At 34.8% G+C, this 25,771-nt stretch overlaps 1 pseudogene; it reads left to right on the top strand.

Annotated features, from left to right (window-relative positions):
* LOC105516986 overlaps nucleotides 1-25,066 on the top strand; it is a 36,996-nt pseudogene extending 11,930 nt beyond the window's left edge.
* The last annotated feature ends 705 nt before the right edge of the window (nucleotides 25,067-25,771 follow it).

The following is a 25,771-nucleotide window of genomic DNA, read 5'->3' as shown; positions in this document are numbered from 1 at the left end:
TGCCTCATAAAAGGGTGAATTTGGCCCTCTTTTGTCTCTTTGCTCTTCTGCCTTCTGCCATGTGATGACACAATTATACTGCCCTCACCAGATGCTGTTGCCTTGTTCCTGGAATTCCAAGCCTACAGAACTGGGAGAAAATACGTTTCTGTTTATTAAAAATTACCCAGTCTCAGGTATTCTGTTGTGGCAGCACAAAACAGACTAAGACAATGTTCAAATAGAAAACATACTAAGTATGGACATTTGAAAGATTCATAAAACATCAGTCAAAAATGCTTTACTCATTAATTGTGAACTTGCACATGGGTAAATTATGTTTTCAATGTTTGGAATATGTAGTTAAACTATGGCTTATTCTTTCTTCATATAAATAATTATTAAAAGAGTAATTTATTCACCAAATAGATTTCAAAATTTTTATTGAAAATGTTTGATTAGTGACCTTATAGATTATAGCATCTGTAATTAAGACTGAAGAATAGGAGAGCAAAATATAACAATTCTCCAAGGACTATTATAACATGTTCACAAAAATATTATAAGATTAAATATTGCATTAATACATTCCTGCTTCGGAGTACTCTTATAAAATGAAATGACAAATCTGTTTCTCCCTGAGGCAGTTTGAAACATAGATTTGATGACTAAACTCATGAAGTGATTAGTGTCCAAAGCATAAGACTTTTAAAACTCCGATATTTTAATAAAAATGATTTATCATTACATTTGCTACCAAAAGTAATGCATAAACATAGATATTCTGGATGCTAATTATGCATCTCAACTTTTATTTAATTACATGTCCTAATTATACAACTTAATGTATAGTACTTATGCCAATTAAATAATTAGAATATGTGACTGGAACTGTTGGTATATAGTAAAAGATCTTAATGTATTTTAGATAGAAATGAGAAAAAACACATAGTCATTCCCCACTTTTCTTAAATAAAGGAAATGAAAATGATATCTTAAAAGGAGATTAAATAATATATTATAAATAAGGGTAATATTTGTCTAGGGAACTCTCTGTATCCAGTGTCTATGGAAATTCTGCTAAAAACCACAAAAATTCACTATATATTTAATCACACACAACATAGAAATTCTGACACTATAATATTAGTAAAGATAATCAGCCACTTGATTTTTTGAGCATATATCATTCAACATAATTGTGAGAGATGAAAATACTAATGTCAACATGGCAGATAGTGGAGACATAAGCTAAGAAAGCCTTATATTTCTGTAGACAGGTAAGTTGGTCAGGTATCAATGTACATGCATGTTCTCAATAGTTAAATCCCTGTGATATATGGGTACCTTAATTTTCATAGAGCACTGAAGAAGTATGATATTAAAGGAAGCTCCTGAAAGGTAATCTCAAAATAGGTAGGAAACCATTATTGACCACTGTTTAAGTAATTAGGTGAATGGCTGTGCAGAACTTTATAATGGATAGATTAGGATGATGTGTTGGTTAATACTGAATGTCAACTTGATTGCTTTGAAGGATGCAAAATATTGATCCTGGGTGTGTCTGTGAAGGTATTTCCTAAGGAGATTAACATTTGAATCAATGGGCTGAGAAAGATTCGTCCTTTATCTAGGTGGGCACCATCTAATCAGCTGCCACCGTGGCCAGAACAAAAAAGCAGGCAGAAAACCATGAAAAGACTAAACTGCCTTAGGCTCCCAGCCTACGTCTTTCTACTCTGCTGGATGCTTCTTGCCCTCTAACATTGGATTCCAAATTCTTCATCTTTGGGACTTAGACTAGCTTCCTTGCTCCTCAGCTTGCAGGTGGCCTACTGTGGGACCTTGTGATCGTGTGAGTTATACTCCTTAACAAACTCCCATAGAGGAGATATCTATCTATCTCTATCTATCTATCTATCTATCTATCTATCTATCTATCTATCTATCTATCTATCTAATCTATCTGATCTATCTAATCTATCTATCTATCTATCTATCTATCTATCTATCTATCTATCTATCTATCTTGCAGTGGTATCTTGTGGAAGTGAAAAGCAGTCGAGGTATCTCTGAATATGACACAAAGCCAGAGAGTTGATATACTCCTGAGGTAGAATGATAAAGGTATTTTCCTGACCTTGCCAGCTGAAGGCAAATTACTTCTGGTGGGCCTTACGGACAGGAATGGAAAAAAAGGCATTTGCCAAGACAATGACTGCATACCAGATATCAGGAGATGTGTTAATTTGACTAAGCAGTGAAACCACATCTGGTAGAGCAGTTGCAACTGGAGTCACCACTTGGTTAAACTTACGATAATCCACAGTCATTCTCAAAGATCCATCTATCTTCTGAACAGTACAAATAAGAGAGTTGAATGGGGATGTGGTGGGAATCGTGACCCCTGCATCTGTCAAATCCTTGATGATGCCACGAATCTCAGTCCCTCCAGAGGTGCAATATTATTTTTTATTTACTATTTTTCTAGGTAAAGGCAGCTCTAATGGCTTCTATTTGGCCTTTTCCACCATAATAGCCCTCACCCCACCAGTCAGGGAGCCAATGTGGGTGTTCTACCAGCTGCTAAGTATGCCTATGCCAATTATGCATTCTGGTGTTGTGGAAACTGAGGACCGGAGAGATGAATATGAAGAACAGGAGGATTGTTTATTTTAAGTATGCACCAGCTTAGTGGATTCACATCCAAAAAGCTTTGGATGCCACTGCCACTGAGGAAATTACCATAGGATGAGCCTGGGAACCCACTGTAAGTCAGACCTGAGCTAAAATTTCATTAATTGTCTGACCTCCATAAGCCCCTACTTTAACTGGAGGACCACAATGACGTTTTGGCTTCCCTAGAATCAATGTCAGCTCAGAGCCAGTGTTTAGTAGTACCAGAAATGTCTGATAATTTCCCTTTTCCCAGTGCACAGTTACCCTGGTAAAAAGCCAGAGGTCTCCTTGGGGAAGGATGGGAGAAAGAGTAACAGCATAAATTGTTGGTATTGTAGTGGTGTCCTTCCTCGAGGGGACCCAGTCTCCCCTTCATTCAATGGGTTCTGGGTCTGTAAACTGGCTCAAGTCTGGAACTTGATTGATGGGCTGTGATTCTGTTTTTATAATTCAAATTATGATTTTGTCTATTCGACCTGGAAGTTTTCTGCTTATATAAATTAAGTAGTAATGCATTAGGCTTCCAATCAATTTCACTTCTAGCAACATCATGATTAATTAGCCAACGTCAGGGCTCTACACAAGTCAGACTATTCTGACTGCTGCTCTGCCTCTGCTGTCCATTCCCATAGTATGCTCACCTTGCGTTTGATGGTTGAGTGCTGACACTTGGCCCCTGCTACCTCAGGATCCAATTATTCCCATTGTATTTACATTTTGTAGTTGAGTGACTGTGGTTCCCACTGTTAGATCTGACATACAGAGGAATTACAGGGCTCTTCAAAGATGTAGTGCTGCCCTCACAAATCTATTTCACAAGGCATTTTTCAAGGGTATATCTTCCAAACCCTCCTAGCCAAGACGAGTAGGTGTAAAGTGACTAATCCCCACCACCCCAATGTCCCTAAGCCTTGGGATCCCTTCCTCTACATTAAACCAAGGGAGAGCAGACATTTCCAGCTCACTCACAGTGGGTAACCTTTCAATCCATATTTCAGCTAACCAAGCAAATAAACTATTATAACCAATTTTAACTCCCCAAGCTGCAATATTAAATGCAGAACCCCTACACAGGGGGTTTAAATCAATAAATTCAGCCTGATCCAACTCTGGTTTTTCCACCATTAAACCACACCCTTAGTATCCATTCCCATGCCTGTTCTCCAGATTTCTGCTTATGTTACCTAGAAAACTCAAGCAGTTTGAGTGTAGTGCACCTCCTCATGGGCCACACTCTCAACCTCACCTCTAGGGGCATGCCCAGACTTTAGTCTAGTTATAGGTCTAGAAGTAAACAAGGGTGTTGGGGGTGACTCTGGAAGTGAATCAACATTATCTTGCCTGGTAACTGCCTCAGGGGAGGCCATCACTGTTGCCTCAGGCAGCGCAGGGTTTATATCCTCAGACAAAGAGAGAAAGGCTGATGGCAGCATGGGTTCAGGAGGGAATGTTGCCCCTACTGGGGATGAGGAAACTGTTCCTTCTGGCAAAAAAATTTCATCCAAGGTTACAAACTCAGTGTCCCCAGCTTCATCAGGGTCCTCCCATACATCCCCATTCCACATTTCAGGTTCCCATTCTTTTCCAATCACTGGCCTCACTTTAACAGTAGACATCTGGTGAGGCTGTGAATGCGCCTTCCATTGCAGGGCAGCCACTTGCGTGATAAGAGCTTGTGTCTGATTTTTGACAATTTCAATTCATTCTCTGCAAGAGATAAGACTCTCACTCAGGACAATCTTAGCAGATTTGAGGCTCAGTATCTGCTTCTGAAGCTGGGATATAGAATGGTAGAATCCCTGACTACATCCTTTCATCACTTTATCCAGTGAACTTAGGAGCAAACAACCAACTTCAATATATTCCTTGATTCTCCACATATAGTCAAAGGTATTATGCATAGAGTCACTAAACTCCTTGCCTCTCACAAGCAGTGAATCAGGAGTGTCAAATGTACTTATTTTTCATAACTCTCTAAACAGTTCATGCCAAGGACTATCAGTGCTCTTCATACTTAGAAGTAGAGTGCTTAGCATTTTTGGGTCACTCCACCGGGAAAAAGTCACAGTCTGCTGAAGTGCTTGCTGAACGCAAAGGGAATACAGAATGGGTAGAAGAAGGTAGTCATCAATACCAGCTATGACCACGTGAACAGCTGCAGAAAGAAGGACTGTAACTGTCACAAGTATTTCCTTCTTTTGTGAAAAACATGTTTGTGCATGTATACACTTGTACTAAGAAAGTATCTTCATTTTGTTTCCTTTTTCCTTTATCATGTGACATAAGATTTATTGACTTAATATCAGTATTTGGTTATTGTTAACTGTATGTAATAGCATTCAGTTTGGGGATTGGTGTGTTTTCCAGTTGTACGAATGATACATTATGTTAGGCACAATTATGACATTATTGACTTTTTTGAAGATTATGTATGATCTAAGGAGATGTGTATGGGTTCCAGTTGACAGGGGATGGACTTGTGATGGTTAATATTGAGTATCAACTTGATTGGATTGAAGGATGCAAAGTATTGATCCTGGGTGTGTCTATGAGGGTGTTACCTAAGGAGATTAACATTTGAGTCAGTGGGTTGGGAAAGGCAGACCCATCCTTAATGTGGTGGGCACCATCTAATCAGTTGTCAGTGAAACCAGAATATAAAAGCAAGCAGAAGAACATTAAAAGACTAGACTGGCTTAACCACCCAGCCTACATCTATCTCCTGTGCTGGATACTTCCTGCCCTCGAACATCAAACTCCAAGTTCTTAGCTTTGGGACTCAAACTGGCTTCCTTGCTCCTAAGTTTGCTATATATATATATATAGCAAATATATATATATATATACACACACACACACACACAGATAATATATGTATATATTATATATAACATATATAATAAACCAGATATATATATATCCTATTGTTTCTCTAGAGAACCTAATACAGATGACAATTCCTGAATAATCACTCTCAAATTCACTAAAATGGGGAAATCACCCAGTATGTATTAGCCAATGTGATACGCTATAAATTGCACACACTATAATAATGTATTCTTAGGGGAAACATTCCTAAATCTAACTACCAGTTTATAGACAATATGAAGTATGGAGATTCATGTTAAACTATGCTATGAAGTTATGAGTCAAATTTAGAGTTTAGAAAGTTCTAGAATATACAATTATGTAACATCAACTATTAAAGGAGATTTAAGAGACACAGCAACCAATTAAAATATGTGAATCTTGTTTTGGTCCCTATTCCATCAAAAATTGTAAAAAAGACATTTGTAAAAGAATTAGAAAGCCTTAGAAGTAATGTATTGAATCATATTATTGGATTATTGTTTATTTTTTAAGGTGTTACTTTGCTTTGGCTATGTTTAAACAAATGTCCTTATCCATCGAGATACACACAGACATATTTATTGGTGATGTGATGTGAAGTATGAGATGTATTTTTAAAAACTAGTAAACAAACAAAAAAGTCTGTGATTTGGATAAGAGGGAGAGATGAAACAGTATTTCAAAATGCTGGTAATTATAATAGGTATAGAAGGCAGAAAACTGACCCTCCCTCCCCTGCCAAAGATGTCCAAGCCCTAATGTCAGAAAAAGGTAAACATATTTTGTTATATGACAAGGGTGAATTAAGGTTCCAGATAAAAATTCACTGATCAACTGACCTTGAAATGGGGAGGTTATCCTGGATGACTTCTGTAGGACTAGTGTAATCATAAGAGTCTTTTGTATGTGGATGACCAAGGCAGAAGGGAGAGCACCAGGGAGATGGCAGCAGGAAGAGGGCTTGGTCTGACATTTGCTGGCTTTGCAGTTTGAGAAACAGCACAGTAAGCCAAAGAATATACAGAGAGCCTCTAGCAGCTGGGAAGACAAGAAAACAGACTCTCCTCTAGAGCATCCACAATGGGAATGTAGCCATCATTATAATTTTAGCCCAGTGAGACCAATAAATTTGTGTTGTTCAAACTCACGAAGTTTGTAGTAATTTTTTTACAGCAGCAATAGAAAATAATTTACTAGATTATGGGTACATGGGTTTCATTCTTCTCCCCACTTTTGTGTATTTTTATTCTCTGTAGTAAAACTTTAAAAATATTAGGGTTCTAAAAAAAGTTTCCCCTTACCAATTTTGGATAAAAGTCCAATTGACTAATAGCCTACAGCTTAATTAAAAGACATAAGACATCTAACTTAAATGATATGAGAGGGTTAGAAAGATGCTCTTCATTTGTAAGCAGATATGCTCGTATGTGATTTAATTATTTGAATAATATGACAGTATTAAAGAATAGAAGAAAAAAGTAGGTAGTGTCCTCATGGCAGATTTGTGATGCCACATCTGTGATGGCACATTTATCAAACGTGTATATTATGATTCCATTGTTTTGAAAACCAAATGATGAGATCGCTGAAGGATGACCAGGGGAGGTGGTACATCTGTTTTATGCCATATTTGTATTGAACATTCACTGTTAATTTTAGAATATTGGAAGTGAGGCATAGTTAATACCTCGACAAACATCACATTTTAGACTCATTAAAGTCAAAGGTGATAATGTATTATTTTCTTAAAGTGTAGTTTACTATTATAATATTGTATTAAATAGAACTATATTCTCATGGATATCTTAATCTGACATAAAGGGAGTTTGTGCCTTGTTTGGAGGTTTTGACTTTTTTTTTCTGTCATCTGAAAAATAATGCTTCATGTCTGAAAGGAAAATTTCAACACACACATACACACACATGCACACACACACACACAAATAGGACTATTTCACAGTAAAAAGAAAATATAGCTTACTTAATGAAATTTGCACATTTATTTTAAGTAGTAATAGCAAAAGGTGACATAGAAGTAAACTATTTCTAGTATTTGGCCTGTATATGTGATGTATCTACAATACGGTGGCACTACGTGAGAGACCACAGATCAAACGGCAAATGCCCCTCTCTTTATTTCATAAAATTTACAAGGAGTATAATATTTTTTGACCTTGATAATCCCACTTTAGTTATTATGTAAGAGAGGAAAAGATGGAAGAGAAGGAGATAATATTAAATTTAATCATAAAAACTTGATATGGTGTTAATGGTGAAAATAGGTGCATTTTTCATCAATATTGTGGACTATTGTGAGACTTTGTATTTTCTTTTAAAGTGTAAATTATATAATGGTCAATAATTAGTTTGAGTAGATAGACAATTATCTCACCTCTGAGGTGAAGAACCAACTTGAGTTACCTTGCAACAGGGCTTTTACAGCGTATACACTGTGACTCTAGCAACAAGTATAAGTGATGATATTGCCATTATTTCTAACATTCTTTGTAATTAAGGTTTAAGGGTGGAGATAAATATGTGAGTAGCTACCTCAGAAGGAATATTCAAAGCTTGCTTTTATGTCTGCACTAATCCTGTCCTGTACTTATCTTTTCCAGGGAATTGCTGGGGAATTGAATTACTTTGCTTCTGAAATTAACCCTGAAGGGCTACACAATTCTTGGGCAACACTGGCTTGTAGCTTATTAGCATAGAAAAAGACACCCACGGAAAGAAACTTCAATTTCCAAATAAAATGCTGATGAATGAAGCAATAAAATGGTAAGAAAGACTACTTCCTTTCCATGGGGAAACACTCAGGGCTGAGTATGCTGAAGTTTTATGCTAATATAAAATTGGTTCCAGCAAAGTACCTAGTTTTATAACCTAACAAATTGGTGCCAACTTATTTAAGCAATCTAATACTAGAAAAAAGTAAGTGAAACTGTTCAAGGAACATCTGCTTAGAAGAAAAGTCTGGAATCATTAAAAATGCATTCAACATAAGATAACTAGTAGGAATGATAACAGCACTGATGCACTCAGAGATCGGATTTTAACACAAGTAGCAATAAACAGTGACTGTTGTGGATAAAGCTCGCCCTTCTTGTGCTAGGTAGGTGAATATTTTTATCATCTATTATTGAATGACATAAGCAAGAGGAGATCCCCATAAGCTAATTCAAAATCAAGAAAAACATTCAATCATGTCACATATGCAGTAAGAGGAGAAATCAAAGAGATAGAGAAAAGAGAAATTTAGACCAAATTTGACATGAGGCAAATTAAGAGGGCAAAGGATGAGAAAATATTTTCAAAACATATCAATGTGTCAGTATGAGTAATCCAATTTAGAAAATTTCATATATAGACTGTATATGGTAGTGGTCAAAATGATTCTAACAAAGTAAGCAATAATTTTTCTCAAAAAATATTAGACACATACACATAAATGAGTTGTCATCTTCAATTTCATAATTGCCTGCAAATGATAAAGTACTATTTTATTTTGATATTCACAATGCAGTGTTCCTTTGACTGTTGAGGGTACGTTTGATTCATATTAATAATCAAAAGTTTTTGGCATCAGATCTACATTCATTTCTAAAAGAAAGAAACAAACTGCTTCTTCAGTGTTGGTTCAAGAGGGAAAGGAAAAGGATCCTTTCTTATTTGTCTTTTAAACCACAGAGAAATTAGAAAAATATTTCACAAAGTAAAAACTCATTAACTTCTTGATGCATTTTATAAATTGAGTATTCAGTGGAGGGGTAACATTCTTTTGCCCAAAAAAAATAGCTTTATATTAAAAGTAAATGACTGACTTTCCTGTATTCATTGAAAAAAAAGACTATAGCTGTGTAAGGAGTACCAATGCATAATGACTACAGTGGTTTAAGGAGTACAATGCATAAATGTAGAAACGGTTATTAAAACAAATCAGATTTGTATTTATCATCTACTTTTTTCTATCATCATATTTCTCTCTTCACTGCTATATTTATGTATCACTTTGTATGTACAGAAAATTTCACTGTTCTTATAATTAAAGTAAACTCATTTCAACACTGCTTTTTCAGTTAACAATGCACGTTGTACACTTTAGCATATTTTTTCTATATGTCTAATGTTTTTACTATTTTTCAGTCTATGTATGCCAAATACATAATAATGAGGACTAGGATGTTCCAAGTTTTCATAAACTATACTAGGTAACTTTTTACAATGTATCTATATATGACTATTGCTTTAATAAGAATTCTTTGAAATTTTCTTACATTTTAAAATTCTTGGAAACGTGTTATTCAAAAATTATAAATATGTTAAGCCTTTTAAAGGCATGTAGCTAACATTCTTTTGAAGTTCTACCCAATTATTCTTTGACCAGATTTGCAGAGAAGGAAGGGGTTTTGAGGTAGATACAAGCCTTTTAGAAATAAGTAAATATTCATCTAAGCCATCAAAATGGAGATGCCTCAGAAGGAAAGTTCAGATTAGACATTAAAATGTTGATGTTCATAGCATATTGTTCATAACTGAAGTTATTAGGGCAAATAATATCATCTAAGTAGAGAGATTAGCCTAAGGGAAAAAGATAATTTGGGGTAAAGCTTTAAGGAATTCTATCTTTTATGGCCATTTGTGATCCAGTACAGGAGGAAGAGTCTATAGGGAGACAGAGGAGGATGACCCATTGAAATAGGAGGAAAATCAGGAAATTGCAGTATCACAGAAATCAAAAAAACTCAATGAATGGTAAACATAGCAGCCAATATTTACTCAAATTGTAGAAGTCATTATATGTTAGGTTGGTGCCAAAATAATTGTGGCTTTTGCTATTCCTTTCAATGGCAAAAATGACAATTATTTTGACACCAACCCAATTCCTGGAAAAACAGTATAAAAGAGATGACCATGAGAGTTGTGATTCAGTGGACAAAATAAGGAAATAGCATTCTGAGATAAAGTGATATACAAAAATGTATTGTGCCATTAAAATTGTCACTGGGCTATACATTTATATAAGGTTGTTTATGTTTAATAATTTTTGATAATTCTAGGAATATATAGAATGAAAAACATTCATTGGATTTGGTGACATGATGTTGACTGATTTATGAGAACGTTACCAGTAAAGTGTTGGGATTTAGGTTTGATAGGAGGGTGGTTGTAGAATTAAAGAGAATAAATGGGATGTGTGTGTGTATATGTATGTGTGTGTGTATATATATATATATAACTTATTCTAAAAATTTGGGTGTGAAGAGAAAATAATGAAAAACAAAATCATTTGTTGGTCTTAAGTTCCCAATAAGATTATAAAAGATCTAATAAGGATAACAAATAAAGTAATCATTGCAATTGAGATTTAGAATTAGTGGAGAAGGTGGTCCTTGTAGATAGTGAGACGATGGACTTGAGAATTGGTTATCCATTCTTGTAGAAAAGGAAATTATGGATGGGCAATGTAGAACGTGGGATACAGACTGCAGGAAAGTGTCAAGTCTGGAGTGAGTGTATGTGTATGTGTGTGTGTGTGTGTGTACGGTTGGAGAGGATTGTTGAGGTGGTGGTAGTACTGCAAGAGATTAAAAATGACAACTTGGGCAAATAATAAAAAATACTTCAGGCAGATATACTTATTTTTAGTGGTAGTAATATTTTCTGCTAAGTCATTTGCTCTATGCTAGATTTAGCTTTTCTGAAAACAACAGTGTATAATATTCTATTTTCTCCATAAATCAAAAGAATTGCACAGAGATAATACCCATGGGGAACATATATTATAAAGCAGACAATGGTTAAAGATGATCTTGGATACATCATTCATAAGTAGTGGATATACTTTATTAAATTGAATATTGGACAAGTCTAGAGTTAAGAGTAAACAGTTGGAAATATGTCATTTCTAAATAAATATTCCTATTTAACTTTAATATTGATTTGAAAAGCATTATAATCACCAATAATTTTATATTTAAAAACCCAGAGTGTTACCTTTTTAAACTCAAAATCATGCTCATTATGGTTCAGATATCAGGCAATATTCAGTTTCTGTCATCACTACAATTTGACAGCAAAGAGACTACTGAGGCAGATGTAAATCTCTTCATTCTATTATTAGATACATCATAGAATTTTATTATAATGCAAATAAATATTGTCATTTCTTTTTAAAAATCATTTTCTCCCTAAGTTGACATTAATGATTTTTAAGTTAAAAAACATTCTATTTTATATGACGAATTTTTCAAGAAATACCAGAGTATACAAAAATTATACACATTCACTTTCCACCAACTAGCTTAAGATATACAGCACCTAAAACATTGAAAGTCTTTTAGTACACCCTATCTCATTTCCTTTCCTCTTCATTCTTCCCTGCACAAAGGAAATTATCATTAAATCTATCATTTCTATACATATTTTTAAATTTTTAAAACACATGTACGTATCTATAAACATTTATAATTTTGTATTATAGGTTTTAAAATAAGATTGTAAAAGGTACAAAACAATTATAATAGTTTTGAACAATTTATTATTTCTGTTAATAACTTGATTGCATTCATCTTTGTTGATAGCTAACTTCATAATTTTTATTAGTTATTACATTTCATTATACTATTACATCACATTTCCATCAAAACTTTTTCTGGCATTGGACATTTTGGTTTTCTCCCATTTCTTTCAGTCTTGTAAACAATGTCACTATAATATTGCTATGCATGTCTACTTCTGCACATAAGCAGATCTTTCTTTTGGGCATATACCTAGGAAAAGAATTGCTATGTTGTAGAGGAAGTACATCTGTCTTTATTGAATACATCACTTGTTATATTTGGGATACTTACCTATTAATATACGAACACTGAAAGTTTTTATGTTTGTGTAAATATCTTCTCATAGTTTCTTGGTAATTTTTTCTTCCTTATTTGCTATTTATAGAAACACAGAAACATGGTCATATTTATCAGGTTTTATTCTCCTTCTTTTTACTTAGGAGTGTGGTTTTTAAAATCTTTCCTAAAACAAGATTTAGGGTGTTTACATTCATGACATAGAAAACCTCTCTTTCTCCTGCTTCTTTCTTCTTCTTGTTTTTCTGTAATGCCTATCCATAAAATTTTATATTGTTCTTCAAAAATATCTAGCATATGTAATTTAGACATTCATAAAAATTTAAATTTAATATTTCCATTTCTTTTCTAAATGCTATTTTTCTTCTATTATATTTCCTCTATTTTTGCTTCTGAGTGACCAATAATTTATTTGCATAACAATGATACAGTTTGTTACACATTGACCTAATGGATTCCAATAATTTGTCTATAGTCTAATTATTTTCTAAAAATATCTGTAAATAATTAGAGGTTTCTTTTCTATTTCTTATTATTTTTATTCCTTTTTCTTGTCCTTTTGCACTAGATATGTCCTCAAATAAAATGCTGAAAAATAGTAATGAAAACATCCAACCATGTCTTTTCACTCCTGATTTTAAAAGAACACTTTAATCAGGTCGTGACTGTTGATGGATTTTTGGAAGATATATGCAATTAAATTTGGAAAACTCACATCTATTCCTAATTTGCTAAGAGTTTCTTTTGTTTTATAAAAATTAAAATCATGTGGTGAATTCTCTAATTACACTATTTTACTTTGAACCACAAGTTATTCTACTATTTTTCATGTTTGCTTTTGAAAATATTTTTCCCAGTCATCTTGTTATACATTTTTAACTTAATGGAATTTTGATAGCAAAATGTGGTCTGTAAAACAAGTCCTTCATAATCCCTGAGTCTTGTTTTAACTTTTAGTATGTGACCAATTTTATTTATTTATTTGATACTAGTGAGCTTGATGCCTAATTTATCAATATCTTATTGAATTATGTCTATTTTTTCTTTATGTATTTTGAAACATTAGTTATATGTGTCAAAAAATCAAGAGATTCAAAGATCATACGCTAATAACATTTATAACGAGTGCCCCAAATTGTGTATGTTATTATAATGTGATGATTCTACCTAAAATTACACTGTGTCTAGTTTTAATCTGGCTATATCACGTCTTCATCACGATTTAATTAGCATAATTTTGTCTCTTTAGTTTCAGTCAGTCTTTGCCATTATGGTTTATGTTTACAAATAGCAAAATGCTGGTTTCTTTTTAATTCTATGATTTTTGCCTTTTAACTAGCAACTGTAAACTATTTGCATTTATCACAATTATGAATCCTTTTAATGTATTATCAAAGCTTTATTTTGGGCTAAACACAGTGGCTCATACCTGTAATCCCAGCATTTTGGGAGGCTGAGGCAGGTGGATCTCTTGAGCTCAAGAGTTCAAGACCAGCCAGGACAAAATGGAGAATCCCTCTCTCTACAAATATACTAAAAATTAGCTGGGTGTGGTGGCACACTTCTGTAGTCCCACCTACTTGGGAAGCTGAGGTGGAAGGATCCCTTGAGCCAGAGGGAGAGGCTGTAGTGAGCTGAGATGGCACCATGCACTCTAGCCTGGGCAACAAGGCGAGACCCTGTCTCCAACCAAAAGAAAAAAAAAGAAAAGAAAAGAAAAGGAAAAAAGAACTATATTTTGTAGCATCCTGTGACCCTGTTATTGTTCTTAATATCCTTTACTGCCTTCTTTGGGTTTAATGTTTTTGTATTCTTTTTTCTCTCTTCTAATGATATTTAAACTATGTAATCAATTTTTTTAAAATTGTAGGTATTTATGCTTAACACACTTACATTTTATATATGTGTGCATGTTTATGTGTGTATCTATCTATACATCTAAATTCACCAGTAGTTCTATTAATCTCAAAAAGTATGGGAGGCCCTCGGACATGGGAATTTTTTTTTTTTTTTTTTTTTTGAGATGGAGACTTACTCTGTCACCCAGGCTGGAGTGCAGTGGTAGGATCTCGGCTCACTGCAACCTCTGCCTCCAGGGTTCAAGCGATTCTCCTGCCTCAGCCTCCCGAGTAGCTGGGATTACAGGTGTGCACCATCACACCCAGCTAATTTTTGTACTTTTAGCAGAGACGAGGTTTCACCATATTGGCCAGGCTGGTCTCGAACTCCTGACCTCAAATGATCCGTCCACCTCGGCCTCCCAAAGTGCTGGGATTACAGGCATAAGCCACCATGCCCAGCCTGAACAGTGGAATTTCTAAGAAGTGTTTCTTTCTTACATGTTTTCTCTAATATTTTACTTACATATTACATGCCATTCCCAATATTTTTGGATATTGTTTACATTCTATATTATTTTTAGATTGAATTCATATTTACCAATACCTTCCCTCACCATTCCATTTTATATTTTGATTCTTCTTTTATTTTAGTTTACATTTCTTATGAAGCAAATACTTTGAACGTTTATTTAGTAAGGGTTAATTAACTTTCAATCGGTGTCTAAATTACTACCATTTAACATTTTATTCTTAAAAGAATATTAAATGGGTATAAAATTCTGGATGGGCAGTTGTAGTTTCTCTGCATTTTTAAGAATTTTTTTGCGCTATTCTTGTTATTGTCTATTTTTGTTATTGATAGTCTTCTGCCAATCTAATCATCACACATTTCTGTTTAAACTACCTTTCCGTTATGGCTAATTTAAAATCTTGTTTTTGTCTTTGGTACTTCTTTGAAGTTTTATTTCCATTCATATAAATGTTTGTCAGGTATTCATTGTACCTTTTTATATATTATATATCATATCTTCTACCAGTTCTGGAAAATTATTACTCTCTTTAAATACTCTTTTCATTTTTTTGTCCATTTTTCTGAAACTACTATTAGTATTATTTTCTTAAAAAAAAAAAACTTTTAGGTTTGGGGTACATGTGAAGGTTTGTTATATAAGTAAACTTGTGTCTCAGGTGTTTCTTGTACAGATTATTTCATCACTCAGGTATTAATTCCAGTACCCAATAGTTATCTTTTCTGCTTTTCTCCCTCCTCTCACCTCCCACCTTCCACCCTGAAATAGATACCAGTGTCTGTTGTTTCTTTCTTTCTGTTCTTAAGTTCTCATCATTTAGCTCCCACTTATAAGTGAGAATATGCAGTATTTGGTTTTCTGTTCCTGCATTAGTTTGCTAAGGATAAAAGCTCCAACTCCATCCATATTTCTGCAAACGACATGATCTCATTCTTCTTTATGGATGCATTGTATTTCATAGTGTATATGTACCACATTTTTTTATCCAGTCTCCCATTGATGGACATATCGCTCAATTCCATGTTTTTGCTATTGTGAATAGTGTTGCAATGAACATACCTGTGCATGTGTCTTTATGGTAGAATGGTTTGTATTTCTCTGGGTAAATATCCAGTAATGGGATTGCTGGGTTGAATGGAGTTCTGCTTTTAGCTCTTTGAGGAATTTCCATACTGCTTTCCTCAATGGTTAGGCTAATTTACACTCCTACCAACAGTTAATTAAGTGTTCCCTTTTCTCTACAACCTCACCAGCATCTGTTATTTTTTAACTTTCAAATAATAGCCTTTCAAACTGGTGTGAGATGATATCTCATTGTGGTTTTGACTCGCATTTCTGTAATGATCAGTGACATTCAGCTTTTTTTTTTCATATGCTTATTGGCTGTATGTGTGTCTTCTTTAGAAAAGTGTCTGTTCATGTCCTTTGCTCACACTTTAATGTTTTTTTCCTTGTAAATTTCTTACAGATGCTGGATATTAGACCTTTGTCAGATGCATAGTTTGCAAAATTTTCTCTCATTCTGCAGGTTTTCTGTTTACTGTGTTGATAGTTTCTTTTGAAATGCAGAGGCTTTTAAGTTTAATTAGATCCCATTTGTCAATTTTTGCTTTTGTTGTGCTTGTTTTTGGGGTCTTGTCATAAAATCTTCGCCCATTTCTGTGTCCAGGATGGTATTGCCTAGGTTGTCTTCCAGGATTTTTATAGTTTTGGGATTTATATTTAAGTTTTTAATCCATCTTCAATTTATTTTTGTGTATGGTATAAGGAAGAGGTCCATCTTCAATTTTCTGTATATGACTAACGAGTTATAGCAGCACCACTTATTGAATAGGGAATCTTTTCCCCATTGCTTTTGTCAGTTTTGTGAAAGACCAGATGGTGGCAGGTGTGTGGCCTTATTTCTGGGCTCTCTGTTCTGTTTCATTGGTCTGGGTGCCTGTTTTTGTTTTTGTGCTAGTATCATGCTGTTTTCATTACTGTAGCCCTGTAGGATAGGTTGAAGTCAGGTAATGTAATGCCTCCCTGTTTTGTTTTTTTTTTTTTTTTTTTTTCTCTTTTTGCTTAGGATTGCCTTGGCTATTTGTTTTTGTTTTTTTGTTTGTTTGTTTGATTCCGTGAGTTTTTAAATAGTGTTTTTTCGTTGTTTTGTGAAAAATGGCATTGTTAATTTTATAGAAATAGCACTGAATCTGTACATTGCTTTGGGGAGTATGACCATTTTAATGATATTGATTCTTCCTATCAATGAGCATGGGATGTTTTCCATCTGTTTCTGTCTTCTCTGATTTCTTTGAGGAGTGTTTTGTAATTCTCATTGCAGAGATCTTTCACCTCCATAGTTAGCTGTATTCCTAGGTAGTTTATACTTTTTGTGACAGTTGTGAATGGGATTGCCTTTTTGGTTTGGATCTTGGCTTGGCTGTTGTTGGTGTAGAGGAATGTCAGTGAGTTTTGTGCATTGATTTTGTATCCTGAAATTTTGCTGAAGTTTTTTATCAGCTGACAGAGCTTTTGGTCCAAGACTATGAGGTTTTCTAATTATGTCATCTACAAACAGAGTTACTTTGACTTTCTCTCTTCCTATTTGGATGCCATTTCTTCCTTTTATCTGCCTATATTCAATGATTTTTAATTTCATTTTTCAAAATTTTCAAATTTCTTCTATGTGCCAATCTGATGCATGTTTGAGTTTACTAATGTTTCCATTATCTCTACCTAAGCTATTTAATCTATCCATTGCATGTATGATTTGCATAATACTGTTTATAATTTCCAGAGGTTCTTTTTTATAATCTAAATAATATGCCTATTTGTTCTGGGGGCTTGTTTCTCATCTTTTCTTCCCTTTTACATTTTTATTTTTATCTTTATTCCAATAAATTTTTTGATATATATTTTATATTCTATATCCAAAGATTCCATTTTCCAAAGATTCTGGGTGTGTAAGCTTCTCATTTTCCTTTGTTGTAGCATATTTACTTTTGTCTGAACTTATTTTATACTGTGTATCAATATTTGATATGCTTTATATGTAGGAATTTTATATAATCATTTTACTGCTAAGTTGCCTTTGTTCCTGCTTGACATCCCAAGTATCTTCAAAGTATAAAATTAGACAAACTCATGAAAAAGCAGATCTTTGGTTGTAATTGCATGGGTATATATTCTCCATCTGGAGCTCACAATAGGCATACTTTTTTTTTTCTTATGATATCCCTCTTCTGGCATTATTCTGGCATTTCAGTTTCAGTTCTGATTTTTGACTTCTTTATAGAATCCTCACGCCCTATCCCCACTAAGCCCTCAATTTCTATATCCATGCAATCATCAAGATCAAAATTCTAGAATACATAGATTAGTTCAAATTCCAAATTCAGATACGAGTTCACTTTCAACTAACCATTTTAATTTTTAGCTTCTTCATTTTTGATCCCTGGAGATTTCTGTTACTCTCTTGTGAGCTCATTCAGGCAATTAAGAGGATATTTACAATGCTTTCATTTGGCATTTATAAGTGTCTTTTACATGAGACTATTTGCATTATTCATTCCATCATACAGTTGAATAATATCTTTCTGTGTGTGTGTGCATGTTGTAATAGAACATTTTTTCTGATTAAAAGAGCTAGCATGAATTTAACTTCTAGAAAGAAAATTACCACAGCTTATGTATACTAACATGTGTTATTTGCTCTAAGTGTATGTAGGAAATGGATTACATGTGCTACATGAAGGATACACTTTTTCTCAATTGATGCTTTGCAAAAGGTTTACAGTATAATGACTTCTTCCTCTAGATATAGTTATTCCACAAGAAATTTACAAATTGCAGTGGCTTAAACAAGTACAAAAGACAAATTGACTTAAATGTCACTTTGAATTTTATTTATAGTATTTTAAAGATAAATTGTTTCTTCATTTAGGAATGAATCATTCATGGATTTCTAAGGAAGTCTTTGTTTGTTTGGTAGACACTGATTATCTGTGGAACAACACCTATAAAACTAATACAAAGAAAAGAGTACCAGTAATTTGGGCTCCAGGAATAATAATATTTTTAAAAGTCCTTTATGGATAGTATAGAAAAGAGTATTTGAACACCTGTGCAATGTCTAAACTCATTTAAAAGAATTAGAACATAACCTAAGTGATAGAAAAAAATGGTACAGATTAATATCTTACAATGACTGCATAGAAATTTTCCAAGTGCTCCTTTACTTGTCTTCCATTTTCTTTTACTTTATTTCCATTTTCTTTTAAATCACTAATCACCTAATTTCTAAAAGCCACGGTCAATACTGAAGTCATTTACTAGCCTGATAGTCTGAGTATCATATGCCACATTATATAACTATATATGCCAATATAATCAATCTTAATGAAACCCAATTAAATTGTCTGTGCTGTGGCTATCCAGGTATCTTGTCTCTTTATTATAGAAGTCATTTGTTAAGCCTTTTATAAATTTGAACTAAGCCAAGGAAGAGTTAGCTAATAGATGTTTTATTGAGATCCTGGGAAAACAAGCCAACCAATTTTTTTCTCTATACTCTTAATTTTGTTTTGATTTTTTGTTCTATACTGTTACATAAAATGGGAGTTAGATTGATTTTTACTATTCTGAGAAGTATTATAGGCACACAAGAATAAATAAAATATATGTGTAGCTTAGTTAAGTATTGATAAAAATCCATTTAACTGTCACCTTTTTAAAAAGGAGAACATTTCTAGTGCCCTTAAATCTTCTGTGTGTCCCTCTCCCAAATATTACTTTCTGCAGAAATAATCACTCTCATCTCTATGATATTTCCCTTATATTATTTATTTTAATATGCATTCACCATTTCAAAATACTGCTTTGGTTTGCTTGGTTTTAACCCATACTATGCATAATTATGTACCTTGCTTCTTGTGTTATACATTGTAAGGTAATTTCATATTGTTGAATACCACTATTTGTTTTTATAATCTACATTTTTATGTTGCCTGACTATAACGAAATTTACTCATCCTAAGCTTGGTGAACATAACCAGTTTTAGACTAATTTGAAAGAAAAAAAACTGCCAAGAATACATCTGTACATGTATTCTGGTACATATGAACAAATACTATTCTGGATTACATATACATAAAATTGAAATGATGCATTACAGAATATAAATAACTTAAAATGTTCTACCTAATGTCCTCAAATGTACTAGTTTGTGCATATTTTATCTATATTTTCACCTGCAATTGGCAGTTTCTGATTTGTTTCAATGTTAATCTGGTAGTTTTTAAATAAAATCTAATTGAGTTTTAATTTGCACTTCTTGGATTACTAAATGAGTGGATATATTTTTCACATGTGTTTGAGAGATTTTGGTTTCCTCTTTTCTATAATGGTTTTTTTTAAAAAAAAAATTTATAAAGGATATTTGATTAATGCAAAGCTAAAATTTTCTTTCAAATGTAATTATAATTTGCTGGGTTTTAGCTATATAATTTGTAGTTAAGGCTTCTTGAAGAAGCTCAGAGCATTTTATAAAGTTTAGTAAATTTAATGTAGTACTAAAGAAGTAAATTATAATACCTAGGTAAGTAAAACTAGTTGATCTCAGAAAGCATGTTAATAAACTAGAACTGATATTCCATCAACTTAATAAAATATTAATGATTTTGAATAACAGGCTTATGTAAGTTTATTAAAAATAGTTTGTGAAGTTTTCATAGAAAACCTGCATTTTAAAATGATTTGAATTGGCTAGTAAAAGCATATCATTGAACACTAGCCATGAAGTATCTCCTTTAAAGTAGTTAGAAATGGTATGCTTAGGAAAAAAAAATTCCAAGATTCCTATCATGCTACCCAATATGTTTAATAAGATGAGGTGACCACAGATAATCAGGGGTAAAGTGATAATAAAATACTAGTGGAGAATATACATTAACATTTTAATACATCCGGTGAGTAGGAGAGGAGTTCAAGAGGTAGTCTATCTGTAAGTAACACAGATAAGGAGATAGATGTGTTCTTCTTTAAAGAAGATCTGTACTGTACTGTCAAAAAGAAAAAAAAAAAAAAACACCCTCAAAATGGATAAATATGATGGATGGATGGATAAAGATAAAGGGAGATTTTGGTGCGGGAAAAGCATTTATTGAATACTTTCTTCAAGCAAACACTAAGCTTGATACTCATGGCATATGCATGACTCCTAGTTTTTTAAATTATTTAAAATTGGAGAAATATTGGTGTTAGGTCAATTTTTGTCTATTGTATATGGCCTGATAATACCATAACTGACATATTATCTCTAATGTAATACCTTAGAACTGGAAGTTTCTTTTTCTTTTCTTCCTTTCTGCCTCCATCCCTCCCACCTGATTCCTCCTTCCTTCCCTTCTTCCTTTTTTTCCTTCCTTCCCTGGCTTGCTTTTAATTAGTTTTGTTATAATCTACCAGGTGTGGGTGGTAGGGAACATTTTCTAATGCTTCTCACATAAACTCAAATTTTGGGTTATTCTTTGGAGTAAAACAGTCTCTTCACTGTTTCCAAGGTTATTCCTGAGTTGCAGAAATTCTCTTTCCATGTTTATTCCCTGTATTCCTCATTCAATCTTGCCACAACTAGACAAACAGAAAGCACAAGGGTACCCTTTCTTGTATCTAGAGGTAGAAACCTTAGCAGCACACAGTAACTGCTCCAGGTCTGTCATATAGATGCATTAATTGTCTAAATATCAATTTTTCATTCTTAAAACAATTGTTTTAAACATTTCCTTATGTGCATTCAATCCATATGAAATAAATTTTCTGGCAAATATTTAATTAGTTTTATTCAAAATATCTGATTAAAGTAGCAAATGCTGTGGGGCTAGAATTATATGACTTTTATCTTTTTTTTTTTAATGACATTGTTGAAATGATGTTAGCAAGGTGGCAGAACAGGAGATCAACTGCTTATATTACTGCACGACGACAATAATTCTGCATTCTTCCACAGACCAAAGTCTCTTTGTGGAAGCTTTAGTATTTAGGCTGCAGGTTGTGAAACCCTCATGGTGTCCAAGACCTAAGGGGGTAATTTTGAGAGTGAGGACCCACACCCAGGTAATAGATTCATTAACTGTGTTTCTGGATTCAAACCTGGAAACACCCCCATTTCCTGAAGGGCTTGATTAGAGTCTAGTTTGGCCTTGAGCCTGCTACCAAATGTTACCAAGGAGTCCAAAAGTAGTCACAATAGTTCCTCGGCAGAAAGGCTCATGTGTTCATCAATATTGGTCTTGGCAGTTGACTTGAAAATTATTTTTGTAACTAGGCTCTAGCCCCACTCTGCAGCAGTCTCAGCTTAATATTGCTTATATAAGGACCCATCTGTGCAACTGGGACAGGTTTGCCAGCCTCTGTCCCACAGCAGATCCTGAAGGGGCCTAGTCTCAGCTCCACAGCCCCCTTGCTAGTCAGAGAACTATCACAAAAGCACAGGGGACTTCTGGGAGACATGCCTATCTGTGCCAACTGGACAGGCGTGGTAACCTTCATCCCACAGCACACCCTAAAGGAGACCTGTCTCAGCTCCAGCATCCCTTTGCTGCAACTCCAGAGTTACCTTGCAGGCACAGGAAACTCCTGGGAGACACCTCAGGACAGTATTCAAAACAGAAGTTTTGGAAAAGGACCTGTCAGCTCCAGCCTCTCTCATCTGTGATGTTGGAGCAATTCTGCTCGTACAGGGAACTGCTGGGTGTTTCACTGGCAGTTGCCACTGAGTTAGCTTGCCAACATGAATCCCATGGCAGATTCTGACTTATCTTTGAAGCTTGGTTTCAGTCCCCTGAAGCTGTGGTCTGGAAGCAGTTCTACCCAGCCAGTGTCCTGTTAGGATATGAACCTATCTGAGTCCCTGTGGCAGTCTTGCCAAGCTATGTCCCTCAGTCATTCATTAGACACCCCTAGATCTTGGAACTGGCCCTCTTGTGTGAGAACTAAGACCAGTTTGGCCTTCTGGAGACCTGAAAAAAAGGCACATTCGCTTGTACTCCTTCAGGCTGACACCTTGACCTCAGTAACACTGTGGATATTGAAACAGCCCTATAAATTGCCTGCATCCTCTCTCAACTACAGACTAAGAGCAGGCCTGTCTACCCAGGGACTGACTGGGAGACATGCCTATCCCCTGAAGACAGGCCTGAAAAATCTCAGTTTCAGTGTGGACCTGAAACAACCCTGTGTCTCAGTTGCAGCTCATCTCAGCCATGGACTGGAGTAGTATGGACAACTCACGAATTCAACTAATTACCCAAGGGAAACCCTCCCAGAGACTCATAAAAAGCCAATATACCCATAGGCATACCTGGTAACAGGCCTAATGTCTGAACTCTGAAGAGGACACTCATCCTAGGGCAAGCCCCAAAGACCAAGATCCTGAAGACAGTATAGCCCACCCAGCAACAAGGTAGAACCCACACTCACTAGGGCCCCTAGGAATAGGCCAACCAACTGTGGTCTCCACTGTGGACCCAGCATCAGCCACAATATCTGGATTTAACCCTGTTCACTTACAATCCCAGAGTCAATTTCATCAGCCCAGAGACCTTACAGGGAAGTACTTTAACTCGTTGAAACTAGTCTATAGGTCTCTAAGAGAAGTTTGCTTCTTCAAATACATAGATATTTACGCAAGGCTACATGGATAACAAAGATTAAGGCAAACATGACACCACCAAAGAAAACTAATAAAGCTTTAATAATTGACCTCAAGGAAATGGACTTATATAGATTGCCTGAAAAAGAATTCAAAATAATTATCTTCAGCTCAAAGAGATACAAGAAAATGCAGAGAGACAACTAAATGAAATTAGGAAAACAATGCATGATCACAATGAGAGGCTTAATAAATAGAAGCACTTTCTCTCCTAACTCCCAGGATATGAGCCCAGTTCCCATCTCCACTGCTCCATCTCCTCAACTCCAGGAGCTCCTTGGTGACTCTATCATAGCCCCTGTTATCTCGTGACCTGAAGGTACTGAGAGATCCATAGGGAGGACGGCGGAATAACTGGAGGCCAGGAAGTTAGAGTGTTAATGTTCAGGGATGTGGCCATAGAATTCTCCTCAGAAGAGTGGGAATGCCTGGACTCTGTTCAGCAACATTTGTAAAGGGATGTGATGTTAGAGAACTGGTCACCTTGGGTCTTGCTATCTTTAAGCCAGACTTGATTACCTACCTGTCTGGAACAAAGAAAAGAGCCCTGAAATTTGAAGAGACAGGAGACAATAGCCAAACACCCAGCTGGCTCTTTTCATTTTACTCCAGAGATATTGCCAGAGCAGGACATAAAAGATTCATTTTAAAAGGTGATTCTGAGAAAATACAGAAGCTGTGACCTTAGTAATTTACATTTAAAGAAAGACTACCGAAGTGTGGGTAATTGCAAGGGGGCAGAAAAGCAGTTATAATGGCCTTTACTGATGTTTGTCAACTATGCATAGAAAAACCTGTCAATGTAATAAATGTGGCAAAGCTTTTAAGTTGTGCTCAATCTTCACTGAACATAAATTTTTTAGCAGAGAAATGCTACAAATGTGAAGAATATGGCAAAGACGGTAGGTTGTTCTCAGATTTTACTAGACAAAAGAGAATTCATACTGCAGAGAGATACTACAAATGTGAAGAATGTGGCAAAGCCTTTAAAAAGTTCTCAAACCTTACTAAACATAAGAATTCATACTGGAGAGAAACCCTACAAATGTGAAAAATGTGACAAAACTTTTACCTGCTCCTCAACCCTTCTTAAACACTACAGAAATCATACTGGAGACAGACCATACAAATGTGAAGAATGTGGCAAAGCCTTTAAGTGCTTCTCAGACCTTACTATTCATAAGAGAATTCATACTGGAGAGAAACCCTAAAAATGTGAAGAATGTAACAAAGCCTGTAGGTGGTTCTCAGACCTTGCTAAACATAAGATAATTCATACTGGAGATAAAGTCTATGAATGTAATGAACGTGGGAAAGCTTTTAAGTGGTTCTCATTCCTTAGTAAACATAAGAAAATTCATACTGTAGAAAAACCCTACATCAGTGAAGAATGTGGCAAAGCCTTTACCCACCCCTCAACCCTTATTAACCACAAGAAAATTCATATGGAAAAGAGACCTTACAAATGTGAAGAATGTGGCAAAACCTTTAAGTGCTTCTCAGACCTGACTAATCATGAGAGAATTCACACTGGAGAGAAACCCTGCAAATGTGGAGAATGTGGCAAAACATTGAGCTGGTTCTCACATCTCATTAGACATAAGCAAATTTATACTAGAGAGAAGCAACATTAAATAGGATAGTTGTGTAGAGCTTTTAATACAATGCCTGCCTCTGGTAAGTACTCAATAAATGGAAGCTGCATATGTTGTTCTATGTCTATGAAAGCTGCTCTTCAGCTTGGCGGTGTGGACTGTGGTCAGTCTCCAGCTTGTATATTATTTCTCTGACATCTGCTTCTCCTTTATTTGAAGTCATTCTGTCCAACAGACTAGCAGTTTTCCAAGTGTGGACACCAAGCCAGCATCCCAGCATCACCTGAGAACTTGTTAGAAATGCAGATTACTGAGATTCATTCCAGATTTACTGACTCAGGAATCCTGGGGTTGGAGATCAGACCTGTTTTAACAAGGCCTCCAGAGTCTTCTGATATGCATTCAAGTTTGGGAACCACTGAAATAGACTACCACTTACCAAACCACTACCTGAGTCAGGCTTCCCTGATTGATTTTAAGACAGGCTGAAGGCAGCATGGAATATTATTGCATTAAGATAAATATCAACAACCCAGAATTGTTACATGGTTCTATGACTTATTTGTCATAAGATATTAAGTAGTTCAGTTCATTTTTCTGAGCTTCAGTTTCCTGCTCAGTCAAATGGGAGTCTAGCCTGTTCTGCTGCTCTTCTGCTGTGGTGTAGTGAGCCTCCAAAACAAAAATAATAAAAAGTATCTTATGAAAACATATTTCAAAAGGGAAAAAAGAATGATAATTGCT

The sequence above is a fragment of the Colobus angolensis genome, unplaced genomic scaffold (assembly GCF_000951035.1).
Source record: "Colobus angolensis palliatus isolate OR3802 unplaced genomic scaffold, Cang.pa_1.0 Scaffold298, whole genome shotgun sequence".
NCBI classification, from domain to species: domain Eukaryota; kingdom Metazoa; phylum Chordata; class Mammalia; order Primates; family Cercopithecidae; genus Colobus; species Colobus angolensis.
Note: the sequence above shows the minus strand (reverse complement) of the source record. Positions and strands in the feature narration are given on the sequence as shown.